The sequence below is a fragment of the Leptonychotes weddellii genome, chromosome 8 (assembly GCF_054177405.1).
Source record: "Leptonychotes weddellii isolate Sample4059 chromosome 8, ASM5417740v2, whole genome shotgun sequence".
In the NCBI taxonomy this organism is placed as follows: domain Eukaryota; kingdom Metazoa; phylum Chordata; class Mammalia; order Carnivora; family Phocidae; genus Leptonychotes; species Leptonychotes weddellii.
Genome location: NC_138376.1, coordinates 54,109,970 through 54,127,283, shown reverse-complemented (window position 1 = coordinate 54,127,283; position 17,314 = coordinate 54,109,970). Strand labels below are relative to the sequence as shown.

General features: G+C 41.8%; 1 protein-coding gene across 4 annotated transcripts in view; it reads right to left on the bottom strand.

Moving 5' to 3' along the window:
* The window catches only part of KCNQ5 (potassium voltage-gated channel subfamily Q member 5), a 476,049-nt gene that overhangs the window by 8,932 nt on the left and 449,803 nt on the right, over positions 1–17,314 (bottom strand). The window lies entirely within an intron of this gene.

Here is a 17,314-nt window from a genome sequence, read left to right as displayed (position 1 = left end):
GAGACTTAATACTAAGTGTTATACCTTTTTACTGTTCACTGAAACCCTGAATTAAAATCAAAGTCAAAATGCAGTTCTGCCTTTTCGATGTGACCCTCAGAAGTTTAAGAAATAACACCTAGTGACTGCATCCCTTAAAAAATATAAAAATTGTTAAAACAGTCTTTTATGTAACTATGAAATTTCAGATGCAGATGTGTCTGCAAAACTCTCTTAGTCTCTCTAGAAAAATGTACATTTGTATAGAAATTTATGAAAATTCTGTTTCATAAGTTACTTTTGCAGGATACTGCTTGATTAGGTAGCCACGTTCCTTTTGTTTCAAATGTAACACACTCATTCACTAGGCTTGGATATCTAAGATTTCAGAACCAGAGATCTCTTTTATTACAATGCTTCCCCCGACATGAACCTCATGCTTTTTTTTTTTTTTTTAAGATTTTATTTATTTGAGAGAAAGAGAGAGTGAGAGAGATTGAGCTTGAGCATAAGCAGGGGGGAGGGGCTGAGGGAGAGGGAGAAGCAGGCTCCCTGCTCAGCAGGGAGCCCTGATACCCCTGATACCCGATGCCCAGAGCTCCATTCTAGGACCTTGGGATCATGACCTGAGCCAAAGGCAGATGCTTAACCGACTGAACCACCCAGGCACCCTGGATCTCATGTTTTAAAAGAATATTTCATCAATAAATCCCATGATGCCATAAATAGCTAAGTTGCCTAAGATAAACAGTTACTGTAATAACCTGATATTATTCCCGAAGAAAGCAAAGAAGCATAACATTTTAATGAGTCTGTGCAGTCTTAGTGCAGGTAAATGTTAAGCCTGACAGTGTTTTTTCAACTCTTAAATGGCTCATAGATCCCCGTTATCATATTCATGGATCCCAGGCTGGGATTCAGTCAATTAGGTTCTGCAAACCACAATTTGGTGTCCCTTGGTGGAAAGTGGGAAGATTAGGTATAAATGTAGAAAATACTCACTACCTATCCTGATAGCTGATTGCAAGGAATCCAAATTGTCTTATTGGTTAAGAAGCCCCAAACTCTATCTTGTAATTGTATTATTAACTTCAAATTAACTGTATCCTAATTATTTTGGAACCATTTATCTATAACATTCTTACTCCCTCTCTCTACCATATTTTCTCCACCAATCTCTTCTTTGTTCAGGATAAATTTTTTTGGTCTGTTTTATTGTTTGTTTTTGTTTGCAGAAACACTGAAGCATTATTCAGAGGAAAGTAGAGGAAATCTGTTTTATTTTAACCTCTTAGTATTTAGCTTTAGTTCCAAATTTGTTTATCAAATTTGTTTAGGGCTCAGTCTCCTATATTTAAAAAAAAAAACTGCAAAAACTAGTGAAATAGCTACCCTGTGAAATTTTTGGCTCCGAGTAATTATTATTATTATTTTTTAAAGATTCTTTATTTTTTTTTATTAGAGAGAGAAAGAGTACAAGCAGGGGGAACGGCAGGCAGAGGGAGAGGGAGAAGCAGACATCCCGCTGAGCAGAGAGCCCGATGCGGGGCTCGATCCCAGGACCCTGGGATCACGACCTGAGTCGAAGGCTGACGCTTAACTGTCTGAGCCACCCAGGCACCCCAGTAATTATTATTATTATTTTTTAAAGATTTTATTTATTTATTTGACAGAGAGAGACACAGCGAGAGAGGGAACACAAGCAGGGGGAGTGGGAGAGGGAGAAGCAGGCCTCCCGCTGAGCAGGGAGCCGGATGCGGGGCTCGATCCCAGGACCCTGGGATCATGACCTGAGCCGAAGGCAGATGCTTAATGACTGAGCCACGCAGGTGCCCCCCCAGTAATTATTTTTTAAATATCTGTTTCCCCACACTAAATTGTCAGCTACATGAAAGCAGGGTGGGCCTCTTTTATTCAACAGGCGGTGCTTAATAAATGTTAGCTCTTGTTACTACTGCTACTTCTACCCTGTTACTATCACCATTCTTCTTCAACACTGTGTACTCAGAGCTGAGCACACTTCCGCATATGCAGTGGAAAGAAACATTTGTTGAATAAGAGAAGGCAGGAAAGAAAAAGAAAAGATCCGCTCATCTAGGTAATATTAAGAATAAAACCAGAAGAAAAGCTAATCCAACAGCCTAGGCCCTCTTTACTTAACCTTCAGAGTAGCTAATAGTGCCTGGGTGGGTGGGGGAAAAAGGAAAAAAAATCATCTTTATACTTCCCTAGGTGGTTTTTAATTGTTGTTGTTTGTGTTTTCAATAATATTACCATTTGTTATGTGAAGTACCTTCTTTTTTTGTTTTAAAGATTTTTATTTATTTATTTGAGAGTGAGAGAGCAAGAGAGACAGTGTGAGTAGGTGGAGGGGCAGAGGGAGAAGCAGGCTTCCTGTGGAGCAGGGAGCCCGATGTGGGGCTCGATCCCAGGACCCTAGGACCATGCCCTGAGCTGAAGGCAGACGCTTAACCGACTGAGCCACCCAAATGCCCGGTTATGTGAAGTACTTTAGATGTCTTATCTTCAACAGCACTTAAGACAGTCTTATTTCCCTTTCATATTTGGGGAAACTGAGATTCAAAGAACCTATGTGACTTGCCCCCACACAAGCAACCAGTGCGACGCAAAGCCAGGATCCCACCCAGATCTGTCTGGTTCTCACTCTCACATCACCTCCTGGTTTCCCATGGCATCAATTCTTCAGATGTTGAAAAGATTGGTTGGGATCTTTGGCAGTTTTTTTTTCCTTGGCTATGGTGGTAGAAAACACGCTACATGCAGCGGGACGAGCTTTGGCATGAGTTAGTGTATTCCCATTGGCTGTAGCTCAGGCATTTGTGGTCTGTGGCATGGCTGCCCAGCGGTGGACCCACATACCTCCAAACTGAATGACCTGTTTTGTCCTCATGGGGGCCTGCCCTTGTTTCTTGCAGGGAGTTGTGTGAATTCTCTATGGTAATTTGTCTCAAGAGTTGCATGTTGCTTTTCTCTTTTTCCTTTCACCAGTACTTTAACAGAAAAACAATTTGAAGGCATTCAATAGACAGTATTATACTCTGGTCCATACTCAGTCATATTTTAAGCAGACCATAGCTGATTTCATTTTTTTTTTTTTTTAAGATTTTTTATTTATTTGACAGAGAGAGACAGCCAAGGAGAGAGAACACAAGCAGGGTAAGTGGGAGAGGGAGAAGCAGGCTTCCTGCCGAGCAGGGAGCCCGATGTGGGGCTCAATTCCAGGACCCTGGACCATGACCTGAGCCGAAGGCGACGCTTAACGACTGAGCCACCCAGGCGCCCCCATAGATAATTTCATTTTATTTGCATAGTTTACCATTTATGAACTAGGCAAATTAAAGGAAAATCCATTTTTTAGAATTTTGATCAATATTTATAATTTTGATTTGTACTGTTTGCCAATTTCCATGGTACAAATACTCCTACCATACTTCATATTTCAAGCTATCAATGTGACATCACTGAGCAAGAAGTTGGGAAGAGATGTGCAATATTATATCATTAGATAGTATACCATACAGATACAATAGATGTGTACAACTCAAGAATATAGAGAGTAATATGTAGTAAAGTGATTAGGAAGTAGTGAGTGTTGAATATGTATTGCCTTTGTTTTTAATATAACTCATTTTATTGTGAGTTTATACAATTTAATTTTTAATAATGGCTGTATTTAACAAGCAGCAAAATTCCCAAAAATGTAACATTCAGCTCCTGAGAGTCAGTACAAGCTGGCTCCAGCCCATCCCTGCATATACTCCTCTTTTTCAAATAACTAAAATGGTATTATTAATCCAATTTTTAATTGATTTCCTACCATGAAAGTAGGAAAGTCTGTAAGTAAAGCAATGGAGGGAAAGCAATACCCCCACGGGGTGATACAATGTGTAGGAATCAATGGTAAGCCTATTAAGAACTTTAATATTGACTCAGCCTTGCATACCTATCATCATGTGGCCATACCAAAACACCATAGAAGACAATCAGTTTCCCACTGAGGACTGCTAGTTGCTAAGCATTTAGCGGGACATTACTGAGTGTAAAAAAAACATTTTTCCTATTAAGGATTAAGTTTTCTAAGGACAACAAATATGTTTTCTTTTTTAAAAAATATTTTATTTTATTTTAGTTTTTTAAGTAACCTCTACACTCAACATGGGGCTTGCACCCACAACCCCAAGATCAGGAGTGGCAGGCTCCACTGACTGAGCCAGCCAAGCGCCCCCGGACAACAAATAGATTTGTCTTAACTGTCTTTGTTGTAGGTTGAAAATGGAAACATTGAAGAGGTCGGAGGTGAGATAAGAAAATTCTAAATCGGGCAATATGTTTTATAAATCTAGAGGGAATGTTTAATAACAAAAGTATTTTTGAAACCAGTAATTTATATAAAGGATGACGACAGTCATTTTGCCTTTGCCAAGGACAGACCAAGCATGTACTAAGAGCGCTCAAAGCTGTCCCCTCCTTTCTATTTGCAATACTATAGCCTTAGAAAGAATTAATCTTCCAAAGTGAAAGTGAGACCACATTGCCCCCCTTCCTAAGATCCTTCATTGGTTTTCCATGGCCCCTCAAGTAAACATCAAATTCCTTAGTATATCGTATAAGGCTGTTTATGGACTGGCCTCTACCTCTCTCACTTTCCAGTCTGTGTTTGGAACTTGAGGTTCCAGCAACAACAACAAAGTATTTGCAGGTCCACAAAACACCATTCAGTAAATCATGTACTTCAATTGTTTGCATATTCTATTTCCTCTTCCTGAAATCCTATGATATCTTTAAGACCCAGCTCTAAAGTCACTTCGTTAATGGAAATTTCTGTGATTCTTCCAAAGTAGTTAGTCACTTGCATATCAACCTCTATCTTAGTACTTAGCATACCACACTGTAATTATTTGCTTATATATCCGCCTCCTTCTCCAGACTGTATGAGATCCTTGAATGCAGGGCTATGTCCTCGCCCCTTGATAATCCAACACTTGGTGCAGAGTTTAATGAACACGAGAGGTTTGTCTAGAAGCGCTACCAAGGAGACTGGGTGGGCAACCTGAGGGAAGAGGGTAATGGATGGGGACTTCCCACCTTCTCTTTCCAGATGCTCATCTCTATTCATTCCTCTGCATGCAGCCTGCACTCCAGCCGTCCTGGATTTTTTTTGTCACCAAAGTGCTCATTTCTCAGGATTCTGTCTTCACACTCTACCTAAAATGCCAGCAGTTCTGTATTCAGGCCAAGCATTGACTTCTCTAGGAACTCTTTCCTGATCACCTTCACAGGGGTAGATGGTCTTGCTTTGTGCCCTCCAGTGCACTGTCATGTAGGTAAATTTGAGGCACTGTACCTCACCTGCTGGACTTTAGCAATGTCCAGGGCTATGGTTTTTACCCTAGCATCGTGCACAATCTTGGGCAAGTATTAGAGGTTCAATAAATGCCTGCTGAGGAATTGAATGGGGATTAGTTACTCTCCAGTCACTTCAAGTTGTTTATGTTCTTTTGTGGCAAGGCAAGCTAGTATAGAGGTCTTCTTAAAAGAGTGCCTTAGAATAGGTTGGAGTTCTTCATTTCACAGAGCATAAATCCAGAACTATTCAAAGTGTAGACAAGGGGCAGAAAGTTTTTTCTGTAAAGGGCCAGATAGTAAGTATTTTATGCTTCATGGGTTGTCTGGTTTCTCTTGAAACCATTCAACTTTGCATAGTAGCATGAGAGCCCCCACAGACTCTACATAAACAAGTAAGTGTAGGTGTGTTCTAATAAAACTTTATTTACAAAAACAAGTACTGGGTTGGATTTTGGCCCCCCGCTATAGTTTGCTGCCCCATGGTCTAGATAAGAGTGATGAGGAAATGCCTTCAGGCCAGGAATAAACAACGGCTCATGAACTGGCTTGGGGAAAAGAAGCAAAAGTCTTTGGTGGCCTTCTACATACTTCTAAATAAGTTTAATATGATCTATATATTGCCTGGTAGAAAGGAGTGTTTAAGCAAGTCATTTTAGAGTAAAATTAGGACCTTCAAGAAACATTTAACAATTGGGGCGCCTGAATGGCTCAGTTGGTTAAGCATCCAACTCTTTGGTTTTGGCTCAGGTCATGATGATCTCAGGGTCTTGAGATCAAGCCCGAAGTTATCAGGCTCTGCGCTCAGCAGGGAGTCTGCTTGAGATTCCTCTCCCTCTCCCTCTGCCCTTCCCCCACTCTCGCTTTCTTTCTAAAATAAATAAATAAATAAATAAATAAATTTTAAAAAGACTTAAAAAAAGAAACAGTTAACAATTAAGATGATAATGCCAAGTAGTACTTTATTTTTATTTATTTATTTATTTATTTATTTATTTAAAAGATTTTATTTATTTATTTGAGAGAAAGAGAGAGAGAGCGGGCGAGCACATGAGAGGGGGAGGGCCAGAGGGAGAAGCAGACTCCCTGCCGAGCAGGGAGCCCGATGCGGGACTCGATCCCGGGACTCCAGGATCATGACCTGAACCGAAGGCAGTTGCTTAACCGACTGAGCCACCCAGGCGCCCCCAAGTAGTACTTTATAGTATCACCCTATGAGAGGGGTAGTACTGTCATCTCCATGTTGTAGATAAGGAAACTGAGGCATAGAGAGGTTAAATACCTAGCCTGAGGTTAGATAGTTAGTAAATGTGGAATTGGGACTTGAACCAGTTTGGCTCTAGTGTTGAGCTCTTAATCACAATATTGTACTATTGTCTTAATATTGAGATCTTATATATATATTTTTAAGATTTTATTTATTTATTTGAGAGAGAGAAAGAGAGCGAGCATGAGCACGAGTTGGGGGGGAGGGGCAAGGGAGAGGGAGAAGCCGACTCCCCACCTGGGCAGGGAGCCGGACACCCAGATCCATCCCAGGACCCTGAGATCATGACCTGAGCGGAAGGCAGATGCTTAACTGAGACTGAGCCACCCAGGCGTCCAGATCTTATATATATATATATTTTTTTTTTTTTGAAGATTTTATTTATTTTTGACAGAGAGAGAGAGCACAAGCAGGGGAAGCAGCAGGCAGAGGGAGAGGGAGAAGCAGGCTCCCAGGAGCCTGGGATCATGCCCCAGCGGAAGGCAGACGCTTAACCATCTGAGCCACCCAGGCGACCCCCAGATCTTTTATTTTAACACAAAATAACAACAACAAAAAAAATACTTTGATATACCACAAGCTCAAAAAATAATTTTCACTCACATATGTTTGGCACACAGGTTCTCAATAAAGCTGCCAAGTGAATGGCCTGTTCTTACTGGTGTCGTTGGGTGGTCCTTTGGAGGACCAAAAAAAGGCTGAGGAGTAAGTTCCGCTCTCACTGGCTTCTTTTTTTCATGAGCGTAAACTGCATCACCGGAACCAAGACAGCAGCGAAGAGCAAAAGCTCTTAAAGTTCGCTTCCTCCGATGCTGTGGAGAACCAAGAGGCGAGCTGGGAGTCTAAGAGAAGGAAACCTCTTGCACAAAGCTGACATGCCCCGCAGTACCACTAGAGGGGGGAAAAGATTCATCAACAAACCTAATCAACTGGCACCTCCTGTTGAAACCGAAGGAAGTCTACTCATAGAATTTTCTAAGCACGAAGAAATAACTAAAGCAAAGTTAAACTCCGGGTAGAATATATCTATATATACACACAAACACATGTGCACTTATAAGGAAATGTAGGTGCATTTGTTGTGCTGCCATGAGTTATAAAATCTTGCAAAAGTCTTGTTCCAGCCGTCTAAATCAGGGTAACGACATTGCATATGAATATGCAGAGATATAAGAACGATTAGAAGACGAGCGGCAGCGACTGCGGCCGCCACGGAACAGATGGACGAGCCCGGCCCGCAGCCAAAGCGCGGGCCGGGCGGACAGGGCTCAGCCGACTGTGAACTGCAGAGGCAGCTTGACTGGCTGGGACAGCAGTACTTCCCAAGCTTGGCTGCTCCCGGGAACCGCACAAGATGCCGATGCCTCGGTCCCCCGTCCGTCTTCGCTGATCCGGGGTGTGGTCCCAGAGATTTTGTTAAACCCTTCAGGTCATTCCACGGAGTAGCCCAGGTTGAGAACTTCTGAAACGGAGGTGGGAAGGGAGAGGGGGCAGAATGATCTCCAAGCTCCCCGCCGCCATGCAAAGAGGTGACGGTGGGTTGTGCTAAGTCTTCGTCACCCCTGTCATACCCACAAGGCAGAGTGTCAGTGTGCTTTGGTGGCAGGCCTCCAATCCGAACCTGAGTGTTTCCCGACCCCCTTCCCTGAATGACTCGGAAGTTTCATGCAAGGAGGAGTTAGTAAGTTTCGTTCGTTTTTTAAAGGACTTCCTCCGAAGGGAAAGGGAGTGCGGGGTGACGGATTCATTTTCTTTCAGTAAGTATTCATCGAGTGCCTACCAGACTGTTGTGCTGGGTTCTGTGCTAGGCGCTGGGGAGCACTGACTCCGCTGAAAGGGAGCCGGCAGAGGTGAAGGAGCCTCTAGTGATTACTTGTCTCCAGTTTCTTCCTCTCTCCAGTCCTCGTGGAAGGCAGCAGTCACTGGGGCCAGGAGCTCCGACAGGATCCAAGAGCCTCATTTGCTCTTTACATGAGCTCCGTATGGCCGCTTCCCTAAGCGATGCCACAGGCGAGTCTGACGCGTGGGACTCAAGAACTCGCTCCTGGATTCTTTTGCTCACCTATCAGAAGTTTATTGAGTGCCCACCACATGCCAGGCTCTGTGCCTGATGCCAGGGATCCGGCCATGAAGAAATAAACCCTGTTGCTTGAGCCCTTCTCGTCTGGTAGGGCAGAAGGTGTGTGAGTGGAAGGGGTGGGAAGCTCAGGCCAGTGGGAGTGCGGAAGAGAAGCGTGTAACCCAGATTGGTATGAATGATAGGAAACAATTTCTGGAGAGGACAGTCCTTTACCCTCTGCACCCCCACCTCTGGGGATTATATCACCAAATTTGTCCAGGCTGCAGAAATGGTCCCTTATGTTCCCAGATCATGTTTTTGGTGTGGATGTGTGTTTCTCCCTCTGACCCCTTTTCTTCCGTTTGTTGGCCAGTTGGGTTGATTTACTCTCCTGACATGCGTTCCATAACCTCCTCCTTCCCAGGATGGAAAATTCTACCCCCTGACTTCTGACTCTCTGCAAGAAACACAACATCTATCTGCCTTAAAAGCAAGAGCCCTCGGGCTCATTCTTGAAGTGATCCAGGGCCTTTGGATTACCAAAACTTCCCCAAGGCAGCCCTCTTTTGCCTTTTTCAGAGATTGGTCAGGGGATGGTGCTGATCACGGAGCAAACTTGTCAGACAACTAAGACTGTGGAACTTGATATTTGGGGTCACCATTAAAGGCATATGTGTTACTTGTTTGGATGATTTATTAATGTTACTTCTCTGTTAATACATAAATAGGACTCAGTAATGCAGATTTGCATTTGTGTATACAGTATTTAGACTCTGAAAACCCTTCAAAACTAGTTATAGAATTATACATCCAAGACTCCTTTGCCTTTCTTGCATCTTACATTGGGCTACTAGCCAGTGACTAAGGAGACCCAGGAGTTCCTGGATGCATTGACCAATCTCATTTTCTGCCTTTCAGTTCTTGCTGGAGATGTGTAAATTAGCACCCCTTGTACACAGTCCATTAGATGCCTTATGGTAGTAAGCTCCCACCTGGCTGACTTAGGGAACAGGACCAGTTCTCTGGCCACAACTGTTGGCACATGGATGTTGTTCTTCTAATACATGTTATTATTGTGTTTTATATTCAGGAGTTGGTAAGCTCTCCTACGCCTTTTTTTTTTTTTTAAGGGAATAAGAATAGTAGAACCCAAGCAAGAACTTCTGGATTCAAGCAAGTCTGCAAATGGTTAACTCTCCTCTTAGGATTTTGTGAGCATTGATCCAGTAACTAAATTTGGGGATTTTGTTTTCCTAGAAGTATAAAATTCTGCATAAGCTTTTAAAGTATGAAATGAAGAAGTAAATAAATAAAGTGCCCATACCTATTGATTGCTCTTGAATATTTTTAGTCATAGCAATGAATAGGAGTTTCAGTTTAAATTATAACCAAATAAACAGTTAGAAATTAGATGCTGCGAAGTGTGTCTTCCGTGAAAACACTAGTTTAATGCAGCCTCAGAGCAAAATGTGGCCACAAACAATTATCTTCAAAACAGAAACAAGCAAAAAAGAATATTCCTTTAAAAATATGTGTTAAATGATCCATAAAATGTTCTTCTAGCAGCATCCTTTACTGTAACATGCCATAGACTTGGCTGTCAAGAATGTCTTAACAGTGACTTGCAAACAAAGACTCATCACCTCTGCTAAAATAGCAGAGACGCTATCAGCAAAATTAAGAACGGGTGATGATTAAACAGCTTGTAGGTTTAACAAAAACCCACAGTGGCAAACATGTGCCTCTGCTTCTCTATTTGCGGAGTATTCTTGTCTCAAGTATGGAGCGAGATTTAAGAAGGATTCAGAGTTGAGAATGCATTTTAGGGGACTGTCCAGGCAATGGTCCCGCATGTGCCCTTCAGAATAGGAAGAACACAAGGGACAGAAAACTGGAAATTCTTGTCGCCCAAAGCAGGGTTACAGCAAGGGCTGATTTGCATACCCGCCTGAGAAACTCTGACAAGTCATCATGGTTCTTCTTTTTGCTGATCAGATCTGAGCAATTTTAGAAGAGCTGATGAGCCTTTGCTAGTTGCAAAGACATTCTTGACATTTTATCTATGTTCTTAGTAGAGTGAAAGATTCTGATAATTTAGAAGAATGTTCTGTTTACCATCTGGCTTCAAACCCTTTTGCCTCTATTGAATTTTTCTCCAAAGTCACTGACGACCCCCTAGTTGCCAATGCCAAAGGACCGTCTCACACTTTACTTTCTTGACCTCTTAGCAGCCCTGAACACAGGGGAGCGCGCCTCGGGCTCAGAGCGCTGTCTGCTGGCCCCTCCTCCGCCACGCCCCGCGGTTTTCCGTTGGTCTGGAAGGGGCGTTAGTCTCCAGAGCTTTCTTCCTTTTGCAGCTCCCTACAGGACTGTGAGCCTCAAATCCTGCAGTGACCGTCTTCTGTCTTCACTCCCACACCCCGCCTTGGGGTGATGCTTCTGCAAAGCATCTGTGTCTGTGCGGACGACTACCAAGTTAGTCCCCATTCCAGATTTTTCTCCTGGGCTTCTGAAGCAGGGCCCACCTGCCTGCTGGGCCCCACTGTGGCCCCACAAACTCACCAGCTGCAACAACGCACCCACTTCCCACAAGCCAGCCTCTGCGTGACCAGCTCCCCCCAGAGGTCCCATCCTGATTCCTCCTGCTCGTTCACTCTGTCTTCTCTGACCTGCAAATACCCAAATCCTAGCACTTTCTCATGTCTGAAGAGCTCCAAAATCTGTCCTTCGGGACTCTTCATCACCACTGGCTGGCCCCCGGCAGAGCCAGGTATGGTAAGAACAACGGTTCCCTCTTTCCAATCCATTCCTTTAAGTTAGTCATTGTCCTAAGTATTAGAATAAAGCACCAGTCTGACAGATTTACTTCTGTACTTAGCCTCCACGCCTTCCTGCTTGTTGTGAAGGTTCTTGCTCCTCCCTTGAGTCTGACCTCTCCTCCCCATGTTCTCTACCCCCAGCAGCACAGATACTTTCTGATAAGGTCTTCAGATCTGGTTCTCAGCAACTGCAGTTCCCTCTGCCTAAACTCACACCCCTTTCAGTAACCTGGCTGGTACCTACAAAGCCACCAGATCTCTGCTAGGATGCCCCTTCTTCCAGAAAGCCTTCCTGTATGCCATCTCCCACATTAAGTGCCGACTTTCTATTTGCTATCTCTGCTAGGATGCCCCTTCTTCCAGAAAGCCTTCCTGTATGCCATCTCCCACATTAGGTGCCGACTTTCTATCTGCTCAAATAGCCCGGACTTCTATTATTGTAGTGATCTGTTGCTCTGCCTCATAATTGACCCTGTTTTTTTCTGGCAGCCCTTCAAGATTCTAAGCGGGAATCCATCTTTCTTGTTAATGTCTACTCTGGTGTCTGGTGCAGAGTAGAAGCTCGATATTTTTTGTTTTTGGTTTTTTCGTTTGTTTGTTTGTTTTTAGAGTGCACGAACTGATTCTTTGGGAGGAACCAAAGAGTTTATAGCCAGGCCTCTGTGTGGGTTGGTGGCGGGGAGGGGAGAGGAGAGGTAACTTCTCCCTTTCATAGTCCTTTCCTTGGGAGGATGCCTGGGAAGACAGCAAGCTCAGCCCGAGGAGGAAGGGGGAGAAATCTACCCGGAACATTGCCTTGTGGTTGGGTGGAAAAATTGCTCTTCCTGCCCTGAGTGGTGCTGCTCTGAGTGATTCCTCAGCACAGGTGGTGAGGACATGACTTCAAGGGGTAATAGCAAGTGCTTCCTTGGGGAGGGGGTGCAGTCAGGCAAGGCCACAAACTTTTGGAAGTTGGGAGCACCCCTCAGAAGAGAGAAAGAAGCGCTCCTCTCCCATGACATACCACGGGAATCAGTGGGGCTCAGAAAGGAGAGGGTCTGGCCTGAGCAGAGGAAGGGCAGGGTAGGCAGCATGCTGGGAAGGCAGTAAGGAGCCCAGACACCTGGAGGTTATAAGAGCTAGCATTTATGTAGTGCTTAGCATGTGCTCAGCACTGTTCTAAGATCTCTGCAAAAGTTAATTCAATCAATCCTCACCAGAGCCCTACAAAGTCAATCCCATTCCTCTCCTCACTTCACCAATAAAGAATTGAGGCACGGAGAGGTGACATGGGTTGCCCAAGGTTGCCCAGAGGCTGTCATTTCTTGGATCACTTCTCTGAGCAGCCCTCAGGAGTGTGGCAGCTGGGGGTAGAGTTAGCTAATGGTGCCAAGATAAAGGCTGCAGCTTCACCTAAAGAATTCTTTATTCATTTGATTTTCTAGAAGGCTGGTTTGGCCTGGGAAATAAAAGGTTGTGTAGCAGTGAAACATAGCAGGCATGGTGATTACGGCATCGATATGTTACGAGAAGTTAAGACCGTGATACAATCAACTTCTCGGTCATTTCTGTTCAGAATGATGAGTAATCTCCATTGGGTTGTTTTGGTTATCTTTACAAGAAGAATAGGCTGGATGGTATTCTGATTCATTTCTTGACAACTGACAGAAATAGTTGTATAAAACGAGTTGACAAGAGAACAGTTGTTGTTGAGGATCTCATTAAGAATGGCCGTGATCTTAGATAGAGTAATTCTCTGAAAAACTGCAGGTAGGAGGCAGGTGAGCTTTGCACTGCATCATTTTAACAGACAGAGCTCATTCTCCAATTGTGTAATAAATCCTTCACATGACACTTCTATGATGCCTTGGTATGCATATCTCAGAATTTATCTAGCCAGTTCAGTATAGGAAAACAAAAACAAACATTTTTTATTTTTAAAAATTATTATTCTGAGAGCTAAAATAACGATAAGAAATAACAAGTGTTGGTGAGGGTGTGGACAGAAAGGAATTCTCATGCACTGTTGGTGGGCATGTAAATTGGTACAGTCACTGTGAAAGACAGTATGGAGGCTTCTCAAAAAATTAAAAATAGAACTACCATATGATCCAGTAATTTTACTACTGGGTATTTACCCAAAGAAAATGAAACACTAATTTGAAGAGATACATGTACCCTTATGTTTATTGCAGCATTATTCACAATAGCCAAAATATGGAAGCAACCCACGTGTCCATCCATAGACAAATGGATAAAGAAGATGTGGGGTGTATATATATATATATATACACACACACATATATACACATACATATATATATATATATACACATACATATATATATATCTTTGTATGGAATATTATGCAGCCACAAAAGGGATGATATCTTGCTATTTGTGACAGTATTAATGAATCTAGAGGGTATAGTGTTAAGTGAAATAAGTCAGACTGAGAAAGGCAAATACCTTACGATTTCACTCATATATGGAATCTAAAAAACAAAACAAATGAATAAACAAACAAGAAGCAGAATCAGACCTATAAATACAGAGCACAAATTGATGGTTGCCAGAGGTAAGTAGAGTTGGAGGCTGGACTAAAAGAGTGAAGAGGAATGGGAGGTACAGCCTTCCAATTATGGAATGAATAAGTCACATGAATAAAATGCATAGGATGGGGAATATAGTTAATCAAACTGTAATAGTGTTGTATGGTGACAGACGGTAGCTACAGTTGGGGTGAGTGCAGCATAACATAGAGAGAAGTTGAATCACTATATTGTACACCTAAAAATAATGTAGTGTTGTGTGTCAACTATACTCAAATAAAAAAATTATTATAAAAAACATTATTCTGAAACTCTTTTATAAATATAGACTTGTATTGAATATAACTTTAAACATTATTATTTATTATGTATTATTTATTTATATTACTTACTATTTTGAATTAATGAGCGTATATTAATTTTTGTGAGAAATATTGTGCAAGATTCTCACTTACGTAGTGTTTACACAGTGCCAAGTACAAGCTTGAAAGGTAACAGTCAACGTTTTATATTGTGAGGGATCATATTTAAGGTAATTGATGGGTTTATTTTTAATCTGAAAATTTTGATATTGTGCCTGAGAAAGTATTTGTTAAACAGTGATAGGAAAACTGGTATCTTGCCAGGTGTTATCTGAATTGTTATTTCACATGTTAAAGCCCTAGCCCCTAGTACCTCAGAATGTAACTGTATTTGGAGACAGGGCTTTAAAAGAAGTGATTCAGGTGAAATAAGACCCTTAGAGTAGGGCCTAATCCAACCTGACTGGTGTCATTATAAGAAGAGGAGATGTAGACCCATATCTGTGGACACACAGAGGGAACACCACATGAGGACGCAGAGAGAAGGTGGCCATCTGCAAGCTAAAGAGAGAGGCCTCAGAAGAAACAACACTGCTGACATCTTGACCTTGGACTTCTAGCCTCCAGGACTGGAGAAAGTAAATTTCTGTTGTTGAAACCACCCAGTCTGTGGTATTTTGTTGTGGTGGCCCTAACAAATGAATATGCCATGATAAAATGAAAAGTGAGTGTGTAGAATGTTCAAGAGTTTATCAATTTGCTTGTCAATCTGTTTACTTCCCTGCTAATGTCATTTTTCTATTTATTTATTCATAAAAGATTTTATTTATTTATTTGAGAGAGCATGTGAGCAGGAGGAGGGGAGGGGGAGGGGCAGAGGGAGAAGCAGACTCTGCATGCTCAATCCCAGGACCTGAGCCGAAGGCGGACGCTTAACCCACCGACCCACCCAGGTGCCCCTCATCTTTCTATTTAGAAACTAATTTGTATGAGTGAATGAAAAGAAAATTAACATTGTATTAAATCATTAACAAGATACAGAACTTTTGTTAAAAATAAGTACAATTTTCACTCCCAGTAATGAGTTTAAATCACATTTCCAGCAACTTTGTGCACTCCCACTAAATAATATTTTGAGAATAATCTGTGATAATCCTGGAGGAATTATACAAAACTAAGTATTCTTCTGATTTTTAAGACATATTTTGGAAATGTCTAAGAATAGCCATTGTTCGTCACTATAAAAAGTGACGTCAGTCATTGAAAAAAAAGTCTCAAAGTGCATTTGGATAATATAATCCAGACAAATTCAGACAGTGGCTTTAGTCATCTCAGAGAATCTTTACTCCCCAAAATAACTAGAAATTAGAAAATGGCAGATGCTTAGTAAATATTAATAGCCAAAGTAAGAGCTCCTATTTTGCTCTTTGGGGATGCAGTGGTTTTGTTTTCCATATTGTCATCCTTGCAGTGGAATACATATTTTCTGTTACACATCTTAATTTTATTTTATTTTATTTTTATTTATTTATTTATTTATTTATTTTTAAAGATTTTATTTATTTATTTGAGAGAGAGAATGAGAGAGCACATGAGAGGGGGGAGGGTCAGAGGGAGAAGCAGACTCCCCGCCGAGCAGGGAGCCCGATGCGGGACTCGATCCCGGGACTCCAGGATCATGACCTGAGCCGAAGGCAGTCGCTTAACCAACTGAGCCACCCAGGCGCCCTACACATCTTAATTTTAATTTGGCTCTTAGGAAAAACTATTGTTATTCTTAGAGCTACGGGAGGACAAAAGGCATATTCAACTATTCATATTAAATAGTCAAAAGACCAAAAAATAACAAGGAAAATGCCAAAACAAAGTTGCTATTTTAGAGGTGAATGATAGATGGTTCACACTTGCAATCAGGAACGTAATATATATAAAATACCACTTCAGGTGAGCTGTAAGAAATGAGTATGTTCTGGCCAAAGACATTCCTGTCAACTGTTTTGCAGTTTATTTATTTAATGGAACTGAAGAAAAGGACACTTTTGCATAAGATTTAGGGATTTACATCAGTAAACTCCTTTTCAGAACTGCCAATTGTACTGGTGGGTCTTTTAATCATGTATTTTTAGAAAGTAAGTAGTATCACGAGTCAAAGATTTCCAATGAAGTTATTAACTATTGAGTGTAACTACTGAATTTTTAGAGAATCCACGAATTTTAAGGGGAACTCAGAATCAGGATATGGGGGAGAAAAACATCGCCCTCGAGTGTCACAGAGGAGCAAGCCGAAAGCTTCAGAAATTCACAAAAAGGAGATACATGTAAATAATAAAGTCCTGTTAAAAATAAGAACCAAGAAAGAATTCTGAAAAGCAAGGGAATTCTGCAAAGGACTTTACAAAAATCAGGCAAGTTTCAAAAGGATGGTATAAAAGTAAATCTTAAGCTGCCGCTAAAGTGCTTAGCTAGCAGAATAAACCTATTTCGGTTTCTTTCTTGCAGCTCACAATTCTTTTTATAGGTTGTGAGGCAAAAGCAGAAAGCTTCCGAAGGTCTTGGGAAATGAACAAATTGGGTTGAGTACGACTTTTAGGAAACCTAATCTGTTTCCATTAGATAAGATTTTATGGTACTTGTTGCAAGTCGGACTAATCTGCGGATGAATTGTCCCACCTTCACTTTAGGGTCTTTGAGGGATATAATGGATGAATGTAGAGAATTTCAAGGTGACTTCTCCCCCAGCAATGTCCAATAGAACTTTCTGCAATGATGCAAAGGCACTGTGGCTTCTGTGCCCAGGACAGTAGACACTTGTGGCTACTGAGCACTTTAAATGTGGGTAGTGCCGCTGATGAACTGAATTTTAAGTTAAATTTAATTTAAATTAATTCAAATTTAACTAGCCTCATGTGGCCACTGGTCACCATATTAGACAATGCAGTTCTAGATCCTTTCTGTCCCTTTTAACCGAAGGCTTCAAGCATCATTTTACTACC